This window comes from Marmota marmota, unplaced genomic scaffold, assembly GCF_001458135.2.
Source record: "Marmota marmota marmota unplaced genomic scaffold, marMar, whole genome shotgun sequence".
Taxonomy (NCBI): Eukaryota; Metazoa; Chordata; class Mammalia; order Rodentia; family Sciuridae; genus Marmota; species Marmota marmota.
Genome location: NW_026000223.1, coordinates 8252532 through 8267117, shown reverse-complemented (window position 1 = coordinate 8267117; position 14586 = coordinate 8252532). Strand labels below are relative to the sequence as shown.

The 14586-nt window shown below is 38.7% G+C and overlaps 2 long non-coding RNA genes across 2 annotated transcripts in view; one reads left to right on the top strand and one right to left on the bottom strand.

The window, feature by feature from the left end:
• Positions 1 to 14580, bottom strand: part of LOC125613201 — a 40320-nt gene extending 25740 nt beyond the window's left edge. The window contains exons 1-2 of the long non-coding RNA XR_007343700.1: positions 12019 to 14580; positions 5490 to 5653 (exon numbers count right to left, since the gene is read on the bottom strand). This is a non-coding gene — a long non-coding RNA (uncharacterized LOC125613201). The remainder of the gene's footprint in view (positions 1 to 5489; positions 5654 to 12018) is intronic.
• Positions 1 to 14586, top strand: part of LOC125613202 — an 83348-nt gene that overhangs the window by 44000 nt on the left and 24762 nt on the right. The gene's annotated exons all lie outside the window — the stretch shown is intronic.

Below are 14586 nucleotides of genomic sequence, written 5' to 3'. Positions count from 1 at the left end.
CCTGCCACAATGCACCAAGTGTGGAGGAAAGTGTGAAACAATCTTAGAAGACAGGACAGGCACTGTGCATCTCCAGGAGTCTCCCAGACCATCTCTCTGGAACCCTCTCACTAGGAGCTTCTTAAAGTCACCTCTGTCATTCCAGAAGTCTAGCTCACCACAACACCAGACTGGCCCTACTGGTATTTCAGTCAGAGTGGTCAGGTGGATGGTGCCAAACCATAGGATGGAATCAGATAGCAGAGCTGGGTCTTTGGTATGCCTCGCCAGCAAGTTGGGCAAGCTTACCCCAGTCATTTCATTAACCTCATGATAATACAATCCTGCATTTGGGGGTACTGAAAAATGTGGACTCCCTGTATTTCTTATGGAGAGGTTTATTTTGCAATAAATATTTAGTATCTAGCCTAGAGCATGATAAGCACACAGTAAGTACTAAATATTACTAGGCATGTCTAATATTCAGATTTAAGTTGCAGTCCTATGAATTTAACTTGTTTTATAGTAGTTGTACATCCATGGAATTTTTGTATTCTTTTTATTATTTTGGTGAACATTTTCTTAAAAAGATGCTAATGTTCATATTTGAGTCAACACAAGTATAGAGATTAGAGATAGCAATTAGACACAAAATAATAAGAACCCACTGGAGGAAGGAAGCTGGGTTGAAAGCCCACCATAAGAAGACAAGCCTACCTAGAATTAGCAATCTAGGGAGGGCATCGAACATTACATAAGCCATAGAATGGAGATTCGGAATCAATCCAACTTGTATCTTCGAGAGTCAAGGAAATCCATAAGTAATAACTCAGCCAAAAACATATATACAGCATCATTCAATGCTTTCTTAAATGAAGAGAAGGGGGTGCCCTGTGGGACTGCATATACATTCTTACTGTTCTGCCTAAGGGAGAATGTGGTGCAGATGAGGATTATTCATGATATGTACAAAGCACAGATGGCCTGAGTGCCAACTTGACTCTGCTACATGATAGCTTAAGTTTGGTTTCCTCATCTGTAAAATAGGGATGATAATACAGGTTGTTTATAAAGTCTGTAGACCTAAGTAAATACACATAATACCATTAAGGACATCTTCCAAGGACATCTTCTCTCTCTCTCTTTCTCTTTCACACACACACACACACACACACACACACACACACTTTTTATGGATACAGTGTATTAGCACCTAGTCAGAAAAAAAAATGTGAGACTTTGAAATAGGCCAAGAAAGCTTCAAGGGTGCTCATATTAGCTCACCCATCTGTGTTATCTCCATCTTTTATTGTCCTTCAGTATAAGCTCAATTAGGGTAGGAACTTCATAATTCCAGCACTGAGAACAGTAGAACTAAACACCAAGAAACCACCCACAAACAATATTGTAGATAGTCAATGAATCATTTTTAAGTGATAATTTTTCTTTCTTATGGTGCTGGCAATAGAATCCAGAGCCTCATACATGTTAGGCAAGGACTCTACCACTGAGCTAGACCTCCAGCCCAAATAATGAGTGAATTAGAACAGGGGCTGGGGAATTTTTTTGCAAAGTACCAGATAGTAAACCAAATAGATGTGCTGGGCCCTATGGTCCCTCTTGCCACTGTCAATTCTGCTACTGTAGTGTAAATGAATGAGCATGGCTGTGTTACAATAAAAGTTTATTCCAAGGACATTGAATTTGAATTTAATATAATTTTCACATGACATGAAACATTATGCTTCTTTGGGGGGTGGGTGCATTTAAAATTGCAAATCCCATTCTTAGCTTGAGGATCATATAAAAACAGGAAGTGAGCTGGATTTGGTTCTGGTCTGTAGTTTGCTGATTCCCTCAATTAGATAATGGATATGTCAAGGGCAAGAATTATACCTTATTCATGCAACTTTAAATCTGGCCCTTCTAACATAAAAGGCATTCAAATAATGTTTGTTAAATTAAGTAACAAATGGATGGAGGCAAAAGAAAGATTCTTCAGGGGAGTGATTTGCTAAATCATTTCAGACCGATCTCATTGATAGTGATGACAGGATGATGGCTTGGTCATGCCCTTCGTGTGGGTGGGGTGGCAATGACTAGTCCCCAAAGCATCAACCAAGTCTTTTGTCATAATCACTTTTATCTGAAATCTTAAGTGACATGAGTGTTTCATATGCCTACAAACTGCCTTAAATCTTTTCTAGAAAAAAAAAGAACTATAAATAAACTCAAATAATAGTTGCTGATCAAAAAAAATTAAAAATAAAAGGGACTAGCCTTACATTGTAAGATACTACTTTTACAGACAAAGTAGGAAAACTGTCAGACTATTAAATTATTGGCATTGATTATATAGAGACCAGAGCTAGGATTTTTCCAGAATTAAAAAAAAAAAAAAAGGCAGAGCAATGTCCAAAGGCACAGATAGGCTCAGAATTTGATCCACTTACAGAAATGAAATGCACCCAATTGGAATCTACAGATGTACAGATGCTACCTAAGTTTCCTCCTGATACACATGCCTCCCTCCCCCTCACTCATGTTGTCTCCCAAATAGCCCAAAAGCATTTGCCTGCAGCCAAGTGGATTCTGAGGATCATGTGTCCATGAACATGAACATTGACTTACAAAGTTATGCATACAAAGGTACAACTATATTTTTGCTTAGGGCATCATAATTCTATTCTTTTTTTTGTTTATTCATTGTGCCTATGATCTAATTTCATAGAGGGCTCAACCAAATGTCAATTTGGATGGTAGACTTTCAAATAAGAATCCCATAAAAAAGAATCGTTCTTCAATATAGGACTATATCCAAATAAATCAGGAGAATAGCTATGTTAGGAGAATATGACTGGAATATGAGAGAAACCTGAGAAGAAATTGGAAAAGAGCTCAAGTTTTAACAGTAAATTTAAAATGTTAGAATATGCAAACACTTGAGCAGTTTTAAAGAGAACATAGAGTCATAGAGTTGTTCCAAACTCCTGGTATTTCACAGGTGTCTAGGAAAGAGGTAGACAAAATGAAATAGACTGTCCCGGGGCCCCAGAGAGCAAGTTCTGGCCCTGATCCTAGCTCTCATCTGAGCTTGATTTGGGGTCTTTTCACAGAATATGCAAAGGAGGGCTTGCTTTCTTTTAGGGAAAACTAACTCATATTGATTTATTCCTTCTAACTATTATTTATTTATTTATTTTTCAGTACTGGGGATTCAGCTCAGGGTAACTTAACCTGAGCCACATCCCAGCCTTTTTTGTATTTTATTTAGAGACAGGCTCTCACTGAGTTGCTTAGGGCCTCATTGAGTTGCTTAGGGCCTCGCTAAGTTGCTGAGGCTGGCTTTGAACTCCCAATCCTCCTGCCTCAGGCTCCTGAGCTGCTGGGATTTCAGGTGTGTGCCACAGCACTTGGCTATTCTTTCTAATTTTTTAAAAGTTACTAAATATTTCTTATTGAAAAAGAGATTGCCCATTGCCCACTTTGCTATAAGCACAGTAATTCTTTTGGCAGTGTTGGGGATTGAACTCAGAGCCTCATGTGCACTAGGAAGTGGTAGTCATCTACCACTGAGTTTAATTATCATCATTAAAGTAAGGACCAAGAGTTCATAGTCCATTCTTGTGCCATATAAGTACAAATGTTTGAACAAAACAAGGAGATGTAGGGGCTGGGGTTGTGGCTCTGTGGTAAAGCGCTCGCCTAGCATATGTGAGGCACTAGGTTTGAGCCTCAGCACCACATAAAGATAAATAAATAAAGATATTGTCCATCTACAACTAAAAAATTAAAAAAAAAAGTAAGAGGGAGACGTAGGGGACAGGAAAAAGGGGAGAGACACAGACAATGGCAGTTTCTTCCACCAGTGCCTACACTGGCTCAGCACCTGTGGATGCTTTGTATACCACTGAGCTAGACCTAAAGCCCAAATAATGAATGAATTAGAACAGGGGCTGGCAAATGTTTTTTGCAAAGAACCCCAAACCAGTGGGACAAGATGTGAAAGGGTAAATGTTGAGGGCTAGCAATAAAAGAAGGAAAGATTTCTTTGCAACTCTTCTGTAAATATAATCTTATCCTAAAATAATTTAAAAATGTTTAGAGAAGCCAGAGGTATTTCAACAAATATTCCAGTAGGATCATCGTTTTACCAGACCTCTGGAATTCTGATTTCTATCTATGTGACATTGTGATGAATGATCTTGTTTCCTGAAACTCATTTTCTTAATTCAAAGCCTTGGATGCAACTTTAAATTTTATCACATTTCTGAAAATATGTGGTAAACTCATAACTCAGTCACTCGGTGGTTTAACTAACACATGAGTATTAATTACTTGTGGTTACTGAATTGAAGTGACATTGGTGGAAAACATAAAATTACCCCAATCTAGTTAGGATTTAAATAAAAGATCTTGTTTATAGCTTATACACATATTTATCATTTTGAATTGAACTGTGCCAAGAGAGTTGCATACAAGAACTTGTAATTAAGGAAAAATCTTATTTCTAACAGAGGAAGTTTATTTATTTTTTTCTTTTTTGTGGTGCTGCAGATGAAACCCAGGGCCTCAGGCTTGTTCGGCAAGTGCTCTACCTTGGAGCTGCAGCCCCAAAGTTTCATTTTTTAAATTTTATTCATTTATGTTTATTTGGTGTGAGGATCGAACCCAACACCTTGAACGTGGTAGGTGAGCGCTGTACTGCTAAGCCACAACCCTAGCCTGGTTTCATTTTATTTTAGTTGCATGGCAGGTTAGGTTTTGGCAATGGGGGCAAAACAGAATGGGGTTCTGAATCTTCATAGGCCATCCTCTGTGGCCACAAGGAGGAGGGAGGTTGGTATGTTGGGGATGGGAGGAGGAAAGAAAAATTTTGCTTTTCTTCTTTTTTAAAAATAGATTTTCTTTTTTAGAATAGGCCCACATGCTTTTATCCTGTAAGTGCCCCCTCCTAACTTACTCTTTTTTCTCTCCAATACAGTCAAGGATTGCAAAGGAATTTTTATGCCATTTTCTGATGTCAGCTTCATATTCCTAAAGTCTTAATTTCTTCAAGTTATCATAAACGCTGTTCATCAGTGACAACATGTTCTAACTGTATAGTTGACTTTTAAAAACAGGGAGGTTTGTAGTTAGGTGTAAGCACACGTTCACCATACAGGTAGTCTCAGGTTTAATCCCCAGAACCATATTAAATACTTAGATACTGCAATCACAAGTTATTTTTTTAAAACCCTGGGCCAATCCAATAGCATCCCTCCCCTCGTGACATAATGACATTTAAGTTTCTCAAAATAATTTTGTGTACCTCCCTATCCTATACCCATACCTCTATACAGGGGTTGACCCCAGGGCTTCCTGCAAGTACTCCACCACTGAGCTACATCTCCAGCCTTTAAAATAGTTCTAAACTTTTCAGGCCCCCAACCCAAGGCATTCAAAATTGAAACCCAGTACACACATATATACATGTAAGTATAATCAAATGTTCCTAAAACAGTACTCACCTTCACCATGGGCTTGAACAACAAGCATTCATCCTTTTGTGTTCTCTTCTCATTCAGTCTCTTAACAGGGTTTGTCTTCCCGTTTGAAAGGCATGGCCCTGAAGACTGCAAGACTTTGGGAGTGAAGCCCTCCAGTGAACATTCATGCACATTTGCACTGGAAGCTGATGTAGGAAGTAAAATCACATTTTAGATGTCATATTTTCTTGCTGATAAATGGTGAAGTGATAAAAATCAACTGATAAATAAAAAACAGGTCTGGAAAAGTCAGGACTTCATAAACAAATTGTAGCAGGAGCCAACCTTTCAGAGAAATAGAAGACACACTGATTATTGTACACCACCATGAGGGCCTGGACTCTTTTTTTTTCTTTCTTTTGGTACCAGGGATTGAACCCCAGGGGCACTTAACCACTGAGCCACATCCCCAGCCTCTTTTTTATTTTGGGACAGGGTCTCACTATGTTGCTTAGGGCCTCCCTGAGTTGCTGAGGCTGGCTTTGAACCTGCAATCCTCCTGCTTCAGCCTTCTGAGATTCTGGGATTACAGGCATGTGCTGCCACGCCTGGCCAGGGCTTGGACCCTTAATATGCTAGTAAAATATTGGGATTATGCCTGCATTCACCAGGTAATTGTGTCATTTTAATGTCTAGAAGAAAAATACCTAAGTCTATACATGATGTCTCATAGTTGAATATTTGTGATTGAGTTTGCACATCCTAAGAACTCAACACATTTTGATTTATTCTCAGAAAAGCAGAAAATACAGGTTAGTCAACTCACAGTGGGTGTAACTCAACTACTGAGTCTGTGGGCCTTTTCCAGAGAACTTAGAGTGTGTATGCTTGAATCATAGGGACACTGGCTGGGTACAGCAGCCATGATGACACTCTCACCCTTGGGAGAGGACTTCAAGAACATAGCCAATTTCTTCATCTAGGGTACAAAAACTGTGGTCCAGAGAGGAGCAGGCTGCCAGAGAAAACGAGAGCAGAGTCTTGGATGTTGATTTGGGATTTGAGCCCAGGCTTTTTCTCTTATTGTGTTGTGGGCTGGTGACTTCACCTTTCTGAATGCTGTAGCCAAAGCAAACATGGGGAAAATTTCTGCACACTGGCCAGCTATGAGAAACCCACTATTGTCGACACATCCCAAGCAGGTATTTTAATGACTTTAAATGGAAGAAATTGGGGAATCTTTTGTCTGGCACACACACATAGAGGGGAACTTGTAAAATCACAAAATTGCAGGAAGGTTTCCTCTGGTGTTCTCAACCCCAAATCCCATGCAGCTGACAAAAACTAGGACCACAATCCACGTCTCAAACTTCTATGCAAAGCTCTTCCCATCAGACAGGGCTCCCTGAAAAAAAGGAGAGTTGGAGTTTCTTTTCCCTGAACACTGCTGTTTCAGAATTGCAATTGATTATGCAGTTTTGACTAGGGTTCATATTTTCATACTTCTGAACTTTGGTGATATGATCAGGCAAAGTCTTCTCTGCTATCCATTGAATTATTCCTACATGAGATGAAGAAAGGGCAAGACAATTCACTTAGTGAATAAGAAGTCCTCTGTATTGTTAGCTACTATATTCCAGAGAGCAGTCTTAAGGAGAATGGGAATTGAAATCAGAGAAATCTGAGTTCAAATGCTAGTGCCACTTTCCTAGCCAACTGATGTTATAAGTGTGTTAGCCTCATTTCCCCCATCAGTTAAAAAAACAATCCTACTTACATGGAATAGGTGATGTGCCATATTTGTTAGGAAACTTGGCACACACAAAACTCAAATATCAGTTACCCTTTCATTTAAATTGGATAAAAAATAAATTTCTGTTAGCTGAGGTATATCTGTTCTTGAACATTTGTTTCCATAGGAATAGAACTTCAAAGAATTGTACATTTTGGCAAAAGAAAAAGAGATAATAGAAATCTGGTATTTTATAGCTGGCATAGGCCTGGGCAGTCTTGAGGTAGGCGGTAACACACAAACAGGAATTTCCATTTCCCACGTTATAACTCAATTGCCCCAACTTTGGGACCTCCTCTTTTATTTATTTATTTAAATTGTAGTTGGACACAATATTTTCAATATTTTATTTTTATGTGGTGCTGAGGATCGAATCCAGGGCCTCGCATGTGCTAGGCGAGTGCTCTACCACTGAGCACAACCCCAGCCCTGGGACCTCTTCTTATCCTCAGTTAATTTTCAATTCCTTCCCTTCTTGCTACTCACAGATAAAAGAACAAAGTTAGGTAACTTTAAATTTCCAAAGCTTTGTAATTTTGGTATGCCGAAGAAAACCAATAAAATCATTCAGCTTTACAAGGAAGCCATCATTAGAATTTATTTTATTTATTATGAGGTGCTGGGGATGAAACCAGGGTTTCTCACATGCTAGGCATAGACTCTACCATCCAGCCTCTGAAAATTTCTTAGACTCTAGGTTTTAGATGGTGATAATTGTTTACCGAGGACCTGAGGGCCAGGCACTATGCTAACGTTCCTGCTGGAGTCTTCACAATCATCTTCTGAGGTACAAACTATTAGGCCAGAATTTTAAAAAACTGAAGCCCTTGGAGATAAGTAACTGAGAAGCTGTGGTCTGATCCTAGGTAGAACCCAATCTGTGTTGTTCACAATAGCCTAGTATTTACCCCTTGTGAACATTCTTTCTGTTAAGTTTTCCCTTCTAGACATGTTCAGCACTGTCTGAACAATTCCATGCCTTCTTGTCCCATACTGGGGGTTAGACTTATCTCGTAGATCAGAAGCACCACTGTTCCCACCTTTAGGAATACACCTTAGGTAAAATAACACATAATGACTGAGTTAAGAAATGTAGACAAGGAATGGCTTTCTTTTGGGAAAAAATAGTTTTAATTAGCATATCATTTATATTTAAATGAAGTTTCAATCAAACATGAAAAAGTGATTTTTTTTTTTCATGTTTCATTTTAAACTGCAAATGCAGCAGTATTTGGTGAACAAATATAGTTAAACCACATTTGGGATTGATTGGTTCTTATATGCCTAGAAACTTACAAAATGATATAAATCCATACAAACCTGGGAGGACTTGAATTTCAAGAGCTTAAAAAAAAGAATAAGTGTCTATTAGTATTTAGCCTATTTTGAGTAAAAACCACAGGGCTTGGTAACATACAGCCTTGGTCATATCACTCCTCTCTCTGGATTGCAGTTGCTACTGTGAATGAACTTAAATTGCCTATGTGTTTTTTTCATATTTTGCCTACTTTGCCATAATGAGAAACTTTAAAAAAAATATTTATTTTTTTAGAAGTAGTTGGATATAATACTTTTATTTTGTTGATTTATTTTTATGTGGTGCTGGGGATCGAACCCAGGGCCTCACACATGCTAGACAAGCGCTCTACCGCTGAGCCACAATCCCAGCCCCATGAGAAACGTTTTTATCATGACCTAACTACCCATAAATTTGTATCTGAAGCTAATCTCACAAACAATATTTATCCTTAACTTGTGCAATGACTTCTGGTATTTGCTGTCATAGTTTCATAAAAATGTGGCCACCGGGGATGTAACTCAGTGTAGAGCACTTGCTGAACATGTCTTAGACCCTGGCTTCCGTCTCTAGCAGATCTGGAAAAAAAAGAGAAAATTGATTGCTAAGATGATCCTGTGTGGAAAAAACAAATAACCCCCCCACACACACACAAAAAAAAAAAAGCCAAAAAAACATTGGTGTGTTGGACTTGGTGGTGTGTACCTGTAATCCCAGCTACTCAGAAGACTGAGGCAGGAGGATTAAGTTTGAGATCAACCTGGGCAACTCAGTGAGACCCTCAGCAACTTAACAAGAACTTGCCTCAAAATAAAAAGGCCTGGGTAGATGTAGGTCAGTGGTAGTGCACTTACCTGCCATGGGCAAGGCCCCGAGTTCACTCCCAGTACCACTAAAAACAAAACAAAACAAAACAAAACAAAAACACTGGTGGTCTTAAGTTATGCAAGAATAAAGCTCTTTTAGAAGAGTAGAGGATAAGTTCCATCTTATTTTTCTCAATAATTCTCAGAAAAGGAGATTATTCCTGTGATTTTTATAGGGTTCTCTTTGCAGTTCAGGAACACACTGAAGTGAAACATTCCTTTGAGGAACTTTATTGACTGCAATGTCTTAGGATGGTCAAATGGTAAGATTGTGATAGGGCTCTTGTTTCCTTAGGGGATCCTTACCTAGTCTTCAAATGGAGCTTTGACTCTATCTTTTCCAGTAATACAACCCATGAAATTTCCTGTCTGCTCCCCTTGAGGGGAGAGTTGGCCTGGCTAGTATTTAAAAAGTTTTTCCTGGTATTAACCTAGAAGAAACAAAAAAACTTCAACTATTTTCTGTGGGCTGTAATGTCGACACAGCTCTGGCTCATCCTGTGCCCTTCAACAAGTCAGCAAGCTTGAGGTGACTTAGCTTCTTAGGACTTGAAAAATACTCAGAGTAAGACAGTCTTGAAGCAAAAACAAGAATCACCCACCCAGCTAAAAACTGTTTGCACAGATGCAAAGTCATGGATATTTACATGGCAAGGTCTGAATCCCAAAGTTTGTTTTGTTTTTAATTACACACTCAGCCAAATGCATAAAACCTCAAAAGTGAGTGTAGGGAAAAATGTCATCTTTCCTATTTTTAGACTGAAATATGGAACTCATAAAAATAAGCAAAGCTGCTGTAAATTTTCACACTTGGGGATAAAATGAATTATAACTAGAAACAACACCACCACACACACACCCAGATCTAACAGTGATAAACAGTTTTTATTCAGGCAATGAAACATGGAAAAAATATATTAGTAATCATTATAATAATTTCATTTGTGTGAGTATAACTTTTACAAATATTTACCTGACATATAAAAAGGGAAATTACTATGTATATAAAATTTATGCAGATGATTATTCCACACAACACAATCCTGATAGCAGTAGTCAATGCAGCACTCACCCTTGCAGGTGAGGGGCCCCTCACACTCTTTGGGGAGCCCATGGGGACACAGTGGAAGCAGATGTGCAATAAACATTTACTTGTTGGCACATTAGTACAATGGATATCTATTGGCAAACACACACTTGCTAACAGCAATACTAAAAAGTTTACTGCTACCTCTGAGGTTTAAAAAAAGCCTGGATCCTGTCCCAGTAGCTGGGAAGGACCCAGGCTGAGGCTGAGGCTGCGGGTGTGGTAACCTACACACTGCCCTGTATCTGTACTGGGCGTGGCTTCAGAGTTCAAATTTTTTATGTCCATTTGAAAGTTATTCATAGAGTATCAATTAATGATGTGACTAGGAAATACTCTTTGGAGTATATTCCAGATACCACTAAAAGGCAGAGGGAGGGAGAAAGTAGCATCCTGACAGTTGGAAAGTAAAAAGTCGACACAGGGAAGGTTCAGGCCACACCTCAGCTTCAAGCCTGGCCTCCTCTGTACAAGATGAAGCATTATACAGACTGCCACAGGCCAGCATCACACACAATATCTCCATATTAGAACTATAACCAGAATATATATATATATTTATATAATAGCTGTAACCATATTATAGTTAATAAAGTCATTCCTTAGGAATCTTGTTTGTCCAAATCTAACTGCATGCTAAGAGGCACAGAAATGGGATTGCATTTGGACAAAAAACTACGAAAGTGCAATCTTTAGTCTCCAGATTCAAGTTTGGTGCTGGGGAGTGGGTCTTCACTGGAGAATGCTGCTGGATATATGACCTTCTAGAGGAGATCCTTGGAGAAAAGAGTCTATTATATCAACTCTTTCACTTTTCCTGTATAGGAGACTCAAGGATTGAGAGGCAATTTGTTCTCCTCCACCCCTGCCCCCAGGGCTGGGGCTGGAACTCTACCACTAGAGTTAGTAGGCAAGCACTCTACCACCGAGCTCATCCCCAGCCCGTACAATATTTAAAAAAAAATAACTGGAATCTAGAGGCCAGTCAAACCATTTTGGACAGAGGTCTCCTCAAAAAATTCTTTATTAAAATCTTTGAAAGAAGATGACTTTTTAGACTAAGCTTTGGCTTGACATTCTGGGATTCCCAGACTATATTTGTTCTTCAATAAGCAAATAATAATTTGTTAGCTTTTAAAATTCTTCAGAATATATACAGCTTTATTTTAAAATCCCTTGCTTAAGTCATTTTAATCTTTCAAGACCTGGTTTCTCTCTTCCTAAAAACAGGATAAAAAAGTCTGTGAGCAAGCTCACACAGTTATACAACCACAAGGAGACAACAGTCATAAACAGTTAATGAGATGGCTACCAACTGTAATGAAAAACCAAAAGGAAGTAAAAAGGGGGTGCTTCAGAATGCTTACTACAATAAAAAAGGATATGCTGAGTCACTTCCAACCCAGTGTACCAATGCTTATTCTTAAAAAAAAAAAAAAAACCTGAAGCAAGCAAATACACACACAAACAAACAAACAAAAATCCCCCAACCCCTTCATGAGGCACAGAGCTGCCATATTTTTTTTTACCTTTTCTGAGGGTGAGTGCTTTAACTTGGCTGCTCAGTCAGTTTAAGAACATTTGGGGCAGTTTATTCTCCCTATTTATAATTAGAACTAATTTAGGGCTATTTAAAAGATATCTAAGTATGTGCCGGGGGGTTGTGCCAAGTGTGGATAAGTAGGAAGGGCCATTGGCTGGAAAGAAGATTTAACTTGAGCTATTCTCCAGAACTACAGGCGAATCTCCCCTCAGATCCCATAACTTCTGGAAGTCTGCTCAATCCTGTTTTTCACTGTCATATGCTTCTGCACTTCCTAATTTGGGCTGCATCTGAAGAAGCTAGAAACCATGTGAGAACACGGGGCCTCTCAATATTTCCAGAGCAGTTTTACAGAACAAAAAAGGTTTAGGTAAATCACCGGCTTCAAGTAGCTCACCTAACTAGAGTAAATCCCAGGAGGTCTGATGTGACCAACTATCTACACTACATAGTAAACCGTTCAGTCCGTTTTCTTTCAAAATACTGCTAGATAAAAGTCATCTACACTTTGGCAAAGTCAGAAACTGAAGAAATGGCTCTGGATTCAGTCTCAGCAAGATCACTTAATATTCCCAAACCTAAGCCAGAAGCTAACTTCCATTTCCCACTTTCGCTTTCATAACCCGGTTTTTAAAATTGACTGTCTAACAAGTAATTTGGTCCTCATACATGCCGAAGCAAATTCTAGAGTATATTCTTACTCTCCAGAGTTCTAAACGCTTTTTTTTTTTTTTAATTTTTGGCTTATGTTTAAAGAAAAATAAATATACTTCACTCTGTCTAGTATATTCTCTTCATCTGCCAGTTGTAATGATATATTTTGAGTCTTGTTTGAGAGTATCCATCTATTATAGAATGGCAGCCATTTCCTTGTAATGGTCATGACTGAGGTCAGTGACAAATATTACTTAGCAAGGGCTCTTTCATGCAGCACCTTCATTCACTGGGGTCTAGTTTTCAAGATTTTTTTTCTACTAGTGTGCTAGGGAAGGACTGTCGTTACCTCTGTTTTAACACAGCAGAGTGTGCTTTTAAAATACATAATAGCTTAAACAGATGATTATAGGGCTGGGAATGTAGCTTGGCAGTAGGGCACTTGCCTAGGATATGTGAGGCTCTGGGTTCAATCCCCAGCACTGCAAAAATATTTTAAAAAGAAAAAAAATGACTATGGATTTATAATGGAGACTACTATAAGCTTTTCATACTTAAAACAGATCAATTTAAAACAAGTAAACATGAATGTCAGCAAAACACAGCAGTAAAGGGTTTGCACTGTTTCTTTCTGCAAAATGCAAAATCAACTCCCCTCGTAGTAGAGGACTAGAGAAAAAAGTGGTCATACCACTGGAGACACTTGTACCCAATATTGTGACTCCTGGTACAGCATTCACATTAAACCACAGTCACTACTTTCAAAGCCCAAATGATTGTCAAGCCACTTCTCCAACCACAAATAATTTGTTTTGTTGTTTTTTTTTTTTTTTGTACAAAATGTTAAGACAATAGGCTTTGAAATATAGCCTAAGCACCAATTATGATAAATGCATATTGGTAAAACATGACTCTGGTTTTAAAAGACATTATCAACTTCCCTGGGGCTAAAGATTGCACCCACATGAGCAATACACTGCTAAAGAAACACTTTTTTTTTTTTTTTTAAGATCTATAGAGGTTCTCCACGAGGCACAATTCATTGTTGAAGCTGGCTCATGCAACAGTTTTACAAGAGAAGTAGGAAAACGGACACGTACTGAACATAGTGCATATCACCACTTTCAGGGTGTAAGATTAAGACAAAAGAGTGCTTTATAACACTTGCATGGGTTTGTTTTTTGCCTATTAAGTGAAAGGGGATTCGTGGGAAATTTCCATTTTGGGGTTAACGTCCCACCACTCTGAACTGTGTCCAGCAATAGCTGGAGGAACTTGGTTTTGTCTGTATAGACCTTCTCCCTGCACCTCCTTCCCTAGTGTTCAGACTGTTTTGTTCAAACATATGTGCTAATTTTTGGAATGGGTCACACATTATTTTTACTGCCTGCTTTGTTAAAAATTCTATCTTAAGTTTGAAAGGATTTTTTCTTTTTTAAATATCCAAAGAACAATGTACCACACTTGTAAAGACAAAGAGATTACTGTTCCTTTGCCTTGTAATTGGTAACAGGGCTATAGTTACTTTTTAAATAAGACCATCTAAGCTTTCACAAATAGATTTTTCTTTGCATATTTCAGAGATGACAAAGGTGAGATGTTGGTTTTGCATCAACAAAAGGAAGCAGAAGGCTAAATGACTCCAGGGCAGATTTCACAAACCCCAGCTTTGAGGGATTTCTGCACCGATGTTCATGCAGAAAGCAGACACCACTTTCAGTAGGAGGACTCAGTGCCAAAGGGCTGTCCTTATCAATATGCAGGGGTGTCTAAATACCAAGGCAATGAAACAGCGTGGCAGAAAGTCTTCCCTAGATGTGAAACTCATGTCTACGTCCTTCACATCTTGGATGCCCCCCAGTTTCTTTCTTTTCTTTTCTTTTTTCGGGGGGGGGGGGGG